General features: G+C 37.4%; 1 pseudogene; it reads left to right on the forward strand.

Moving 5' to 3' along the window:
- The first annotated feature begins 870 nt into the window (after positions 1 to 870).
- LOC107820224 (tRNA ligase 1-like) lies at positions 871 to 14,070 on the forward strand (annotated as a pseudogene).
- The last annotated feature ends 1,293 nt before the right edge of the window (positions 14,071 to 15,363 follow it).

Below are 15,363 nucleotides of genomic sequence, written 5' to 3' on the forward strand. Positions count from 1 at the left end.
GTCACCCACCGATGTGGGACTTTTGACAATCAACACATCTTGTTGGTCCTTTGTTCTTCAACTGTCAACATCTGGTTTGGATTCCTTGGTGGCTTCATATGTGTTCTGTCTGCATTTCAATTTGTTGGATAAAGAGCTGCTGCTACATTGTAGGTCGACATAATTCAATAATTATAAGTTGTTCCATTCACATCTTAATTGGTCTTTTAAGGAGTGTTTATCATCACATAATTAAGTGCTACAGTCTTAAATGAATTATCTAAATTTTCTGAAATGCTCATAATGATTTGTCATGATCAGCCTTCACTTTATGGTATTCTACAACCATATTTTTATTGAATTTAGCAGGTTAGTAAACTTTTGTTGAATTTCTAGTTTTGAGATCTTATATGTCCAACACATTCTCAAAAATAAAAAAATCATTCTCAGAAGATCTTATATGTCTAATCTGGCTAGTGTAACTACTGTGAATCTAGACTTCATTATTTTGTAATAGTTGTGTATAACCCAAGTTGTAGAGGGTGTCTCTAACAAAATCTTCCCTTTGTTCGTGTGTTGGGACTATCAGCCTGTATTTACATTCTCAAGCTTGTGTTTCTATGGCCGACTTGATTCAGTGATACAATGATATGTTTCGAGTGCATTTCTTCTCAAAATGAGAGAGTGCTGTTCTACTTATCAGAAAAAGAAAAGAAAAAGAAATGATATGTTTCGAGTGCATTTCTTCTCAAAAAGAGAGAGTGTTGTTCTACTTATCAGAAAAAGAAAAGAAAAGGAGAATGATGTTTTCTGGATGTACTTTCTCATCAATCCTCAATGATAAATGATAACGCATATTAATCTTTATAATAATATTATCTATCTAGGCAAATGAACAATTGGAATACATCAGCAGCCAAGCGACAGGAACTCAGCAAGATGCTTGATGAATGGTAATACTAAATGAAGTTATGATTTTCTATGATGAGTCACTTTTATTTTCCCAGTGTAGCATCTTACGAGGACTACATTCTCCAGGGCAGTATATATGCACAGAAAAAATTGGGAACAAACCATTATCATCATCCACAGCCCCAAGTGAAGCTAACACTTGCCTAGTAAACCTTTACCTAAGTGAAGCTGAGCCCTTCCTTGAATAATATGCAAAACGTAGTCCACAAAATCAGGCTTTGATCGGATCTGCTGGAAATTTTGTCAAAGTTGAAGATTTCATTGCCATTGTTGAAGGACAAGATGAAGAGGGTGGTCTCGAGCCTGAGAAAGATATTGCACCTTCAAACTCTAATATTTCCACCAAAGACATGGTTGCGAAGAATGAGGGTCTCATTGTTTTCTTTCCAGGTAAGATAGAACTGGTTTTAAATTTCCAGACTGTATACAATATCTGAATCTTTATGGTGGTTCATGTTCTCTAGTAGTTTGCTTGTAGTTGCTGATATAAACCCTGGAGTCTTTTATGTTTTTTGTACGTAATGCACCTCTTTTGTTTATAGAACACCCTGCAAGTATTAAATAATGCATTCTTTTTGACACGCAATGCTAAATTTCAGGAATACCAGGTTGTGCTAAATCTGCTCTTTGTGAGGAAATACTGAATGCTTCAGCAGGGTTTGGAGATGATCGACCGGTTCATAGTTTAATGGGTGATCTTATTAAAGAAGGTGATTTTCATCATCTTTTGGGATGTTCCTTATTTATAAATGAATTTGATTTTGCATGTCCATGTATCTTGTGCTGTTAGGTTGTGTCGTCAGTATATCATATATTCCCTCCGTCACGTCTTGTAAGTATTTGACAAGCACAGGGTTTAATATGTGAATTATCTTTATATATTGAAGCAGTAATGATGGAAGAATATCATTAAAGTAATGGTTGAAAGTTAGTTGATGGAAAAACCACATCAAATTTTAATAAGTTTGAATAGTTTAAGGTATTTGAATTCTTAAAATTTTTATAGAGGTAGAAGGGCGTTAAATATTTTGGGAAATCCCATAATGGAATGAATTTTGAATAAACTGAGACAGATGGAATATCTATTAGTTGTTCTGACAAGCATTTACTTTGAATACAGGTGGGAACTAATTGAAAAAAGTTGTACTTAGAACTAAATGGATTGTGATCTGGTTCCTTCTTGCCAGTGTTGCGGAAGCCAAATGTATAGAGTGTGAATAAGTCACAACTACTATACCAAAAATTATGACAGCCACCAAATAATAAATAAGACAATAAAGCAATAATAAAGGGAACACCAGAATTTACGAGGTTCGGCTAATTTTGCCTACTCCTCGGACACAACCAATATTTTATTCCACTCCAAAAATACAAGTGAAATAATACTAAAGAGAGAAGATACAAATGCCTTAAACAGATGAGAAGGCAAATGAGAGGTGTGTATCAATCCTAAACATTAGGCCTTCTTTTATAGGGGAAAAATCCCCCCAAACTTAACTCCCAACCAATGTGGGACTTTGGCATTTTGCCAAACTTCAACAAATCTCCACCTTGGCAAAATTCCACATTTTCAATTCTCTCTCAATAACAAATTTTGGTTGTGTCTTCATCTTCAATCTTCAGTGTTCAACAATGTTGATCAAATCCAAACAATGTTGAAACTTGACCGCAGTCACCACCTTTGTCAGCATATCAGCAGGATTCTCTGTAGTATGAATTTTCTTCACCGTGACTCCACCTTCTTCTATGATTTCTCGTACGAAATGATACCGAACATCAATGTGCTTCGTCCTTGCATGATAAACTTGGTTCTTCGCTAATTGAATAGCACTTTGACTATCACAAAAAATTGTGATACCTTTTTGTTCAACACCAAGCTCCTTTAGCAATCCTTGAAGCCAAATTGCCTCTTTCACAGCATCTGTAATAGCCATGTACTCTGCCTCTGTTGTAGACAAAGCAACTGTTGACTGCAAAGTAGACTTCCAACTAACTGGTGCCTTTGCAAAAGTAAACACATAACCAGTAGTTGATCTTCGTTTGTCCATATCACCCGCAAAATCTGAGTCACAATATCCAACTACAAACTGATTGTCTTCCTGCTCAAAAACTAACCCGACATCTACAGTATTATGAATATACCGTAGAATCCACTTCACAGCTTGCCAATGCTCCTTCCCTGGATTGTGCATATATCTGCTAATAACTCCAACAGCTTGTGAAATGTTAGGCCTTGTGCAAACCATTGCATACATCAAGCTACCAACAACATTTGCGTATGGTACCTTTGACATATACTCTCGTTCAGCTTCATCCATTGGCGACATAGTAGTACTTAGCTTAAAATGGGAAACAAGTGGAGTACTAACTGGCTTAGTCTTGTCATCTATGCCAAAACGTTGAAGTACTCTCTTCAAATATTCCTTTTGAGATAAACAGAGTTTCTTTGAACGTCTATCTCTAATTATCTCCATGCCAAGAATTTTCTTTGCCTCACCCAAATCCTTCATCTCGAACTCCTTCTTCAGTTGAATCTTCAACTTATCAATTTCTTCCGAATTCTTGGAAGCTATCAACATATCATCAACATATAGGAGAAGATATACAAAGGAACCATCTTTAAGCTTGTGCAAATACACACAATGATCGTATTTGCTTCTCTTGTACCCTTGCCGCAACATAAACTCGTCAAATCGCTTGTACCATTGTCTAGAAGATTGTTTCAATCCGTACAACGATTTTTCAAGTTTGCACACCATATTTTCTTTTCCAGCAACTTTGAATCCTTCTGGCTGAGTCATGTAGATTTCCTCCTCCAAGTTTCCATGTAAAAACGCAGTTTTTACATCCATCTGAACTAGTTCCAAATCCAATTGTGCTACCAAAGCCAACATAATTCTAATGGAGGAATGTTTTACAACTGGAGAAAACACTTCATTGTAATCAATTCCCTCCTTTTGAGCATATCCTTTGGCCACCAATCTTGCTTTGTAGCGAACATATACTTGGTTAGGAAATCCTTCCTTCTTTGCAAATACCCATTTGCACCCAATTGCTTTCTTTCCCTTCGGGAGATTGGCCAATCTCCATGTATGATTCTGATGAAGGGACTGTATCTCATCATTCATGGCAATCCTCCACTTATCTTCTTCTGAACTTTGAACAACGTCTTTATAAGTAGTAGGAACATCATCAGCTACAATTGAGGTTGCACAAGCAACCGTCTCTATGAGACGAACAGGTTTCGTTATTGTTCTTTTTGGCCTGCTGGTTGCTATTGATTCAAGTTGTTGTTGAGATTCCTGAGTTGGAATCTCCTCTACTGGCTCTCCTTCCAGAGGGTAATCTTCATTTGTTTCCTCCTCTGCTTCTTGTGTAGGAAAAATAAATTTTCCCTCAAACTCCACCTGCTTAGAAGCACCTTCATTTTGTTTGGTATCTTCTGTTACCTTATTTACCATAGCAAATTCATCAAAGGTAACATCTCTGCTGAATATTACTTTCTTTGTCATAGGACACCATAAGCGATATCCTTTGACTCCAGAAGTAATTCCCATAAAAATAGCCTTCTTTGCCCTTGGATCCAATTTTGACTCCGTCACATGATAATATGCAGTTGAGCCAAACACGTGCAAAGAGTTATAATCTACAGCAGGTTTTCCGTACCATTTTTCAAATGGTGTTTTGCCATCAATAGCAGCAGATGGTAGACGATTAATGAGGTGGCATGCATATGTAATTGCCTCAGCCCAAAATTCTTTGCCCAAGCCAGCATTGGACAACATACACCGTACCTTCTCCAGCAAGGTCCGGTTCATACGTTCTGCCACTCCATTCTGTTGTGGTGTATGTCTAACAGTGAAGTGTCGGACGATGCCATCATTTTCACAGACCTTATTGAAATGATCATTTTTGTATTCACCTCCATTGTCTGTGCGAATACACTTGATCCTCCTGCCTGTTTGATTCTCCACCATCGTCTTCCATTTGAGAAAAATTCCCAGCACTTCATCTTTGTTTTTCATTGTATACACCCACACTCTTCGAGAAAAATCATCAACAAAGGTTACAAAATAGTGCTTCCCACCCAATGAAGGTGTTTTGGAAGGACCCCAAACATCAGAGTGTACATAATCCAAAATGCCTTTAGTATTATGGATCGCTGTACCAAATTTAACCCTTGTCTGTTTCCCTTTGACACAATGCTCACAAAACTCCAAGTTGCAAGCCTTTACTCCTTTTAACAATCCTTGATCTGATAGAGTTTTCAAGGATTTTCCTCCAGCATGTCCCAAGCGCATGTGCCATAGCTTGGTTGCTTCTGCCTCTTTATCGTCACTGGATGTCACTGTCGCTGTCCCAATAACTGTACTGCCACGATAGCGATACATATTATTATTCTTCCGATTAGCCTTCATTACCACTAGTGCACCGGAGCATACTCTCATCACTCCATTTTCTGCAATGATTTTGAACCCTTTTGATTCTAGGGCTCCCACAGAGATGAGATTCTTCTTCAAATCCGGTACATATCGAACATCTATCAATGTTCTGATCATTCCATCATGGTTCCTTAATCGTATTGAACCAATGCCATATGAGGTAAGAGGACTGTTATCCGCTGTGGGGACGACTCCATATTCTCCTTCTTGAAATTCCACGAACCAGTCCCTGTTGGGACACATATGATAGCTACAAGCCGAGTCCATCAACCATATGTCTGATGATGTTGATGACTCTGTTGTAACTAATGAGAAGTCTGAATCATCACAATCAGCTACATTTGAATCCATAATGGCCTTTCCATTGTTATGTTTGGCCTTATTCTTCAACTTCGGACAGTCTTTCTTCCAGTGCCCTTTTTCTCGACAAAAGGCACATTCATCTTTGCTGGGTCTGGATCTTGACTTGGATCTTCCCTTCTTTGTCCTCGTTTGATTTTGAGGACGACCCCTCACAAACAGTGCTTCTCCTTCTCCGCCTTTCTGTTTTTCTCGCTTTCTTTGTTCATAGCTGTACAAAGCTGAACAAACTTCTCTGAGAGAAATTTCGTCATTTCCATGGAGTAGAGTAGTTTCAAGGTGCTCGTACTCATCAGGAAGTGACGCCAACAACATTAAGGCCAAGTCACCATCATCATAAGTTGTATCCATATTTTGCAAATCTGTGACCAACTTATTGAAACTGGTGATATGTTCATTCATCATGGTACCAGGAACATAGGTGAAGTGAAACAGTCTCTTCTTCATGTACAATTTATTTTGACTGTTTTTCTTCAAAAATTTATCCTCCAGTGCTTTCCATAATTTACTTGCAGAAGTTTCCTTTGTGTATGGATATTTCTGCTCTCTAGCAAGGTAGGATCGAATGGTACCGCAAGCAACACGGTTGATAATTCTCCAATCTTCTTCTCCAATAACATCTGGTTTCTTTTCTTCAATGGCCAGATCTAGCCCTTGTTGAAAAAGGACATCTAGAACCTCGCCTTGCCACATCCCAAAATGTCCGGACCCGTCAAAAATTTCTACCGCAAATTTCGCATTTGACACAATTCTTGTCATAAGCGAAGATGCCAATGATGACGTATTGTTGACACTTGATGTAGATTCTTCTTGTTTATTGTCTCCCATATTTGACACAAATATTATTTAATAGCTGACGACACAAATCAAGATTATTTCCTTTCTGATGTAGAAGATCAGACTAAGCTGCAACTACAGAGCATACTCAGACAGAACCTTGACTCAGTTACCAAGATAAATCTTTTCTGATGTGGAAGATCAGACTATGCTGCAACCACAGAGCATACTTAGACAGTACCTTGGCTCTGATACCAATTGTTGCGGAAGCCAAATGTATAGAGTGTGAATAAGTCACAACTACTATACCAAAAATTATGACAGCCACCAAATAATAAATAAGACAATAAAGCAATAATAAAGGGAACACCAGAATTTACGAGGTTCGGCTAATTTTGCCTACTCCTCGGACACAACCAATATTTTATTCCACTCCAAAAATACAAGTGAAATAATACTAAAGAGAGAAGATACAAATGCCTTAAACAGATGAGAAGGCAAATGAGAGGTGTGTATCAATCCTAAACATTAGGCCTTCTTTTATAGGGGAAAAATCCCCCAAACTTAACTCCCAACCAACGTGGCACTTTGGCATTTTGCCAAACTTCAACAGCCAGAAACATCTGATTCTTGGATCTTCCATTAATAATCTCCCTCTTTTCCTTGCTTGATGGACATAGCTTTTCCTTAGATAATAAAGTTTGATATCTGTACGTCCATCATATTAATAGGTAGATATTGGCAAAAAGTTGCTGATGAATGCCGAAGAAAACCTAACTCAATCATGCTTGCTGACAAGAATGCACCAAATGAGAAAGCATGGAGACAGGTAATTTTTGTATTTGCTAAACTGTTCCCGGGTAGTACAAATCCTCTAACACAATTTTGAATTTAACGCACTTGTTAAGGTTATTTTCAGTTCCAAATTAACATAAAATGTAGTGGTTGTGCTTCAAATCATGATATCGCACAAGATTACAAAGTATAGTTGTATCAGATCTCTGTACTTTGCGTACAACTTTCTATAATGCCACAGAATGCAAGAACTTGAGTTTTTAAGGTTATTTCAGTTCGGAAATAACATTAGATGTAGTGGTAGCTTCAAATCATGATATCCAGATTTGCTCACAGGGTTTTAAATCTCATCTTTGCAGATTGAGAAGATGTGCCTAAGCACCAACGCATCTGCTATTCCAGTTGTACCTGATTCAGAAGGTCTTGAGAGATGGTTCTTTTGTAGTTTCTGTTGCTTACATTTTCGATAACCTGTTATGCTGCTTCTCATGCAAGTTTGCTTTAATTTACAAAAAGTTGGGTCAAATGATTTGGTAATTCACCCAGTCTGATGGCTTCTTTTTGCATTTCTTACTATGTTTATTCAGATTTGTGTTATTGGCAATTCTAGTTTGTTGGTGTGAAAAATTTATGTCTGATTCAGGTGGAAGCATGACAAATGCTTCCCGACCTCTGAGCTCTGACTTTGCAGTTCTCTTGTCTGTTTAACTTAGAGTGATGAAAACTCTGTCATCTTGTTATATGCTTTTGTTTCTTGGAGATGAGGCAGATACTTCCCACCTACACTCCTGGCTTTGCAGTTGTGTTATCTTTAACTTAGACTGGTGAAACTCGGTATCATCTTGCTGTATGTTTTTGTTTCTTGGGGAACAATTATTGGATAAATGCTTCATGTTGCTTGCACAAAATGATGTTTTAGATTACCTTTCTTTACAGTTAGTGATATTGGTAGTGGTAGTAAGAGAATTGCGTGTTTGAAAGTTCATTTCTTTTTTCTTGGGTCATACTAATCCATGCGTATCCTAAATGGGGTCTTAGTTACTGCCTGGCTAATCATGCAGGAACTGAAATCAATCCATTCTCTGTTGATGCACTTGCGATTTTTATATTCCGAGTACTTCACCGAGCTAATCATCCGGTACTTAACTCTTCATTACTCCGTCCTTGTAAACTGCTCTCGCCCATTTACTCCCTTCAACTTGGATATTGATGCCTCAGACCTCTCTTTTATGCTTGATCCTGAAGGGAAATCTTGACAAGTCATCTCCAAATGCTGGATGTGTGCTGCTAATGTTTTATCACCTTTATGAGGGAAAGGTGCAGATTTTTATTCAGCTGACAAGATTATCTGAGATCTTTCTCTGTACGAACTGTTAGTTGACGAAGTAAATAAATAAACAAACATGGGATCTGTATCTGATTCTGTTGGTTCACTTTTCACTCAGAATCGTCAGGAGTTCGAGAGTGAGCTTATTGAACGTTTTGGCTCACTTGTCAGGATGCCTCTACTGAAACCTGAAAGGTTAGTAAGATTTCTTTCTTCTGAACCCCCTTAATGATGTTGGCCTCTTCAGCTTGATTTGAGAAAAAAGAGAAGGTAAATAATTGATTAAGACTATAACATTTGATTTGATATTATAAGTGAATCCTCTTCATAATCGTTTTTTATTCCGTGCTATCGAGTGTGATATTTGTAATGCAATTTTGAACAAGAGGGTTTTGGTGTAATTTCTTATGCTAGGGGAAGCGTGCATAATGTTGCTGAACTTGAGTGGAAGTACTTGAAATTTTCTCCGAATTTATCTCTCCATAGTTTGTCTTAGTACTATGATACCTATCAAATAAAAGACTTGAAAGGTTAATTCTCATATTCCTTGACAAACAACAACCTAAAGTCATTTAGAACAATGATGAACGATTGTAAAGTATCTAAAGTGATTCTAATGGATATATTAATATAATCCCAAACATTGAATGTCTACATTTATTGGTGAGGTCTTTTCCAATTTAGGGCTAGGTTGTTCGATTGAAGTATTTGTTTGGTCATAAGACTCATTTTAGAAGAAAATAGAATTTGTTCTTATTTTTCCAGCCAGATAAAAAGGAAAACCATTGTTATTGTATAAGACATGATGACTCAAAGGTTCTGCATAGTATCATCATATAATCGAGTATATTGATGTTTGACATGCATCTGAGTTGGCATTCAATGATCAAGTACGGTTTCACAATGTAGCCAAACTGGTTGTTTTTGCTTTCACCTAATCATTAATTTTCATTAACTAGAGTGAATATAGCTCTAATTTAGTTAAGCTTAAATTCTAACTCATACAATATATCAACGGCCTTCCAAAATTTGAAGGAGATTGCTAACTTTGAACACAAACTCCAATATCGTCGCCGTACTTTCTTCACGGCCAAAAAGAAAAAAGAGCAAAGATTAAGGAAAAGAAAAAGATGAAAGTGGGTGTTATCTATAAATCCAATTGTTTTGTATAAAGCTGGGGTTTTGAATACATGTATGCTAATTACAGCGAGCTGTGTGTTCCACAATGTTCAACCCTAGAGGATATTAGACACAACTAGAAGTTTCAGTGATATAGCTTATTGATGAAGTTGTGTCACCATCTCATTGAATAGCTTAAGTTGTTAGAGTGAGCAAGCACAATTTTATTTTATTAATTATGTCTTCAACATGCTCCTACACGTGCGGGCTTGATTCCTTTTTCACAGGCCAAGCACGTGGAAATTCTTGTTGATAATGGGTGGCGTTGAACCCAGGACCTCTGGCTCTTAAACCATGTTGGAGTTGTTTAACCATCTCATCGAAAAGCTTAAGCTATTAGAGAGAGCACACTTTTATTTTCTTAAATACGTCTTCACCACTTGTCTATAACAATTCAACCAACAAAATGCCGCAGGTAACGTTGGAATCTGATAATATTCTACTATCATGTCAGATGACTTCCTTAATATCGTTAAAGTCTGTGCTCTGTTGGCATTGCTGTCGGCGGTATTTGGTATTTGACCTATGTAGTTTGAAACTGTTTCCATTCTAGGACATGTTGGTCTTTCCTTGTTCATTTTCTTTACTTGCTGTTGATATTGTTATGATCATATGAAGGTCTCCTTTACCAGATTCTGTGAGGTCTATTATTGAGGATGGAATTAATCTGTACAAGCTTCACAAGAAATCGAAGGTAAGTGTTACATTCAGATACTGTCAAAATGTGTAGTTAATGAGTTCCTCCACACCCTCTCCCAGTTTTTGCATTTGAGTTATAGTGTTCATGATGAGAAATAGTATTATGCCTTCCTATATGTTGCACCATATGGAGCTCTCTCTATTACATCCTCAGCTTAGATATTTTCAAAGTAAAAGTGTATGTTGAAGCAATTATGAGTTGCTTTTGAAAATTCCACTTCTTTCTCCAGAATGCGTTATTAAAAGTAAGGATATTATGTGTGACAACTTTCTTCCAACTTCTTCATACGAGAGGCTTCAACTCTTTTGACTTTGTGATGACTGCGTTCTGTTATGATGCATAGAGGTCTTGATAGTTAATGGTTAGCTGAATAATTCTGGTCGGTGGAGAAAATTAAAAAAATATTACAGCTTACAACAGTTATTCTGCCAGTCCAAATATTGGACCTTAATTCCCTCTTTCTTTGGGCGCAATACTTTTCTTATTCCTTTAGTCGATTGAATATGATGAGCCGTTCCATTTGTTGTTTGTCTGTTGATTATTGCTTTGCTGTCAACTTTACGATGGTTTGTATGATCCAAAGCGGCACAGATTTGGGGTTGATCAGGGGTAACAGAAATTTAGGGCTTAAGGGTTCTATGATTCTTAATGGCATTGGGAAGTTTCCAGCGTCATATGGCCAGGAAAAAGATGGATATCAGGGGCTTATAGGCTGGAAAAGCATTAGTGAAAATCTGATATGCTCATTGATTTCCAGTGTCCTGACTCGCATGATCCGGAGCTATGAAACTCCTTTTTACGATTCTGCTTTTGTTGTATTGCTTTTGCCTAATGATAACTTTGTATTCCACATTTATGTATGTATACACACACCACGTGCGCATGTATTTGTGTATAGTGCACTAAATTTATTGCAACATGAATATGAACCTGCATTTTGTCTGCATGTTTCAGTAGGTTTAAGACCACTTATATGCTTTTTCTTTTGGGGCTATAAGATCTGTTTTCCCAACCATGCAGAATCCTCGAACTATCCCCCCCCCCCCCCCCCCCCGAAAAACCAAAATAAAATAAAGTTGTGTTAAATAACTTGTTAGGTTTATGATATTAATTGTTGGAGACCAAGAAAGTTGTGTTTGGTTATACATTGATATAGTTCAATTTTGTGTATTGGAGTGATGAAGCTAAGTTCACCCACCATTCTATATATACAAGTTTTCTCTTGATTAAAAATGTTCTAAGGTAATGGTGTTTGTTTCCAGTTGATTGATTGTTACTAATGAGTTTTTCTCGTTGTGTGTGATTTTTTACATTCAATCCTGTAGATTGGAGTCTACTAAAGGGACATATGCAAAAGAGAGAGTGAAATGGGAGAAGCAATTGAGGGATATTCTACTTGGAAATGCCGACTATATCTCAATTCAATACAGGTAAGTTTGTGCAGCTTAGATCTCTCAAGGCACGTAATTCTCTGATCTTACCTTCCACTGGAAATAAAATTATGATTGCTATAATTGTTATTCAAGCCCTTCGCTTCAGATGTTACCCATGACACGTAGATGTACTACATGCATACATTATTTGAATTGACGTACCTGTGTAGTAATTGTGTGGTAAAGATTGGGGTACTTCGTGTGGGTTCTTCAAATACGCCAAAAATCAGCAACAAATTTGGCGCCATACCAGATACATAGACTCACCCGTATAGGATATATATATATATATATACCCGTAAACGAGTTCATATAGCATAGCCAATGACAAAGCACAGAAGCTTCTTTACCTGCGCTGTTTGCATAGATGTGTTTTTTCTGTATGTAACTCTTCTTTGACATGGGGAGGCTGTAGGGATTTGGAGGAAAGAGTGGCTTAGGTAGGATGCCATGTCTGTAGAAAAAGAATGAATTACTTGCCTTAAAGTGAGCTGGTATGCCAAAGAAGATCATACATGCTGCATGAGCAACGCCTTTCTGTTATTTGGGTTAGTTGGATGATTCAATATTCCACCCCCCCCAACCCCCACCCCCCTCCCCCCCCCCCCCCCGTCCCAGGAACCCCGAGGTGCAGCAGAGTAGTGACAGTTCGAAAGAAATCGGCCACATTTTGGTAGGAGAATATTTGGCTAGTGATTCTGCAAACTTCTATTTCAGGTTCCATTTGAATTTGCTGTTAAAGAAGTCTTGGAACAACTGAGAGCTATTGCGAGGGCCGAGTATGCAGCGCCTACTTCTGAGAAGAGGAAGCTAGGATCTATTGTGTTTGGTGCTGTCAGCCTACCAGTTCCAGAAATTCTTGGTCTTCTGAATGATGTAAGTGAATTTGCAAATTTATATGTTGCACTTGTGGAGTCTTTGATGGCTGGAAATTTTGTATCTTGCTAGTTGTATTTAGTGGTCTATGCTCTTATCATACTTAAGGGTTTGTGCACAAAACAATATATTACTCCTTGTGGCTAAATTGTTTTCTTGGCAGGTTGAAGAGAATGATGGTCTTTCTTGTTTATCTGTTTGTTGCCTTCTGTGTCGTTCAATTAATAATCTCTTTATCCGAGAAAAGCAAATATTCTGCTTCCGCTCTATTGTCCTCTCAATCGTAGTGATTTCCTATCTCATCTGAAATTTCTGCATTTCGTTAAAAGTCCTTCATGTCAATAAAGTATTCGCATAAAGGACCCGACTATGTTATCTCATGCTTCTCATTATTTTGTGGACAGCTAGCCCAGAAAGATCCGAAAGTTGGTGATTTCTTGAAGGACAAAAGCTTAAAGAGCTGCATTCAGAAGGCCCATTTGACCTTGGCTCACAAGAGAAGTCACGATGTCACTGCAGTTGCCAAATACGCTTCCTTTCTTGACCAAAGGGTGCCGGTAGAGTTGGCTGCTTTGTTGTTCTCCGAAAAACTGGCTGCACTAGAAGCTGAGCCTGGCTCTGTTGAAGGTGAAAAGGTCAATTCCGAAAACCAATGGCCTCATGTCACAGTATGGACTGGCGAAGGAGTTGCAGTCAGAGAAGCCAATACACTGCCACAATTACTTTCACAAGGGAAGGCTACTCGAATTGATATAAATCCACCGGTCACTATAACTGGCAATCTCGAATTCTTTTGAATTCTACCTGTAACAATTTTGTAGCATCGTGTGCTTTTGGTGGAAACATTTTTATTTTTATTTTTATTGCAAGGGTGTGGCCTAAGTCAATGAAGTGGGTTAGAACCATGAGGTCTCATGCTCAATTCTCAACGGAAACAAAAAACACTAGATGATTTCTTCCTATCTGTCCAAGCCTTGGTGGATAGAGTTATCTGGTACCTGTTGTTGGTGGGAGGTAGCAGGTATCCCATGGAATTAGCCGAGGTGTGCGCAAGCTGGCACCATGGTTATTTAAAAAACAGTTTTGCAGGATAGAGTTAGATTTAGAGAAATGTATAATGTCTATGCATTCTAGAGCTGCAGGTACTTTGACGCTGCAGGTAGCAGATTATTGAATAAAATAAACTATTTTCTACCAGTGTCTTAATATATTAGTTCTCTTCTTTCTTGATGTGTCTGTGTTGATCCTAAGTTTGCTTAATATGGAGTATTAAATTATATCCCTGTTGAGACTTTACTCAATTGCGTTTGGTTGCAACTGTGAGTGAAGATGCAAACCATTTGGACATTGAAATTTGGCATGCGAAACATCATTTAAGGATTGATGACATGGAAATAAGAAATATTCTGCTGAATATAATCAATTATGCAATGGGAAACACACTTGTGATATTTTAATCATGAAGCCGAGGTATTACTACATAGTTGACGGTTGACACCTAAATTGAAAATAAAAAAATACAGAACTACTATGATTTAATATGCCACGCAAAAGCATTAATCTGTACTTTTTTCTTTTTCTTTTCTTTTTTGCCGCTCTTTTTCTCATTTTTTTTTTCTTCAGAGATGAATTGTTTCTCGTGCACCGGACTGTTTAAGAAAATGCCAAAGAAGAGAAAACCATTTCTGGTATATAATAATCCTACATATTTAAATTGATTCTCCTTTTTTTCTTTCTTGGGTAAAACGAATATTGTGGGGAAAAGGCTTTGCTCTACGAACCAAGTCTTTCTGACGAGGCCCTAGCTTTCTTTTTTTGATCCCTGATTAGCATTTTCTTTTGGTGAGTAATGGGCAGATATTTTAACATAAGTGGATATGGGACACAGAAAGAATAGATTCATGTGTTCCGGGATGACCGAAGGAGTACGTATTCGAGGAAATAAAAGGAAAGTATGTACATAGGCGTATCCAAGATATATATGTGAAAATTACTAAATTTTCAAAGAAATATAATTTTGAACCTATAATTTTATAAGTATAGTGGATCATGGTAAGTGACTAAAGTTAAACCGGTCAAATATATTTCTATATTCACCTCTTCACAATAGTGCATTCATCCTCTTGAAATTCTAGATCCGCCTCTGAGTATGTAGCTATTGATTGGATAGCGGTTCAATTCCTAGGTAGCTTTTCATATTTCAATTTTGCATGTGTGTTTAAGGCAAAGTTATGTCATTTCACTTATTCTGATGATCTTGAGCCTGCCCTTAATTTGACTTGTTTTTTTTCATATGCTAAGAAATCTTGTTTATGTTGAATCATATATTCACATGTTGCCTTATTTGTTTGAGGTTAAAGCATTTGCGCATGAAGATAGTTTCATATTTAGGGCTGTTAATTTTTTTAGGAGGAAGATGCTTACTTGGACGTGAAATGTTTAACCAAAAAAAAAAAGAATATTATTTTAATTAACTCAGGATGGTTGATTGAATAAAATTCACTGGCAAGGACCAGCAAAAAC

This window comes from Nicotiana tabacum, chromosome 10, assembly GCF_000715075.1.
Source record: "Nicotiana tabacum cultivar K326 chromosome 10, ASM71507v2, whole genome shotgun sequence".
Lineage (NCBI taxonomy): Eukaryota > Viridiplantae > Streptophyta > Magnoliopsida > Solanales > Solanaceae > Nicotiana > Nicotiana tabacum.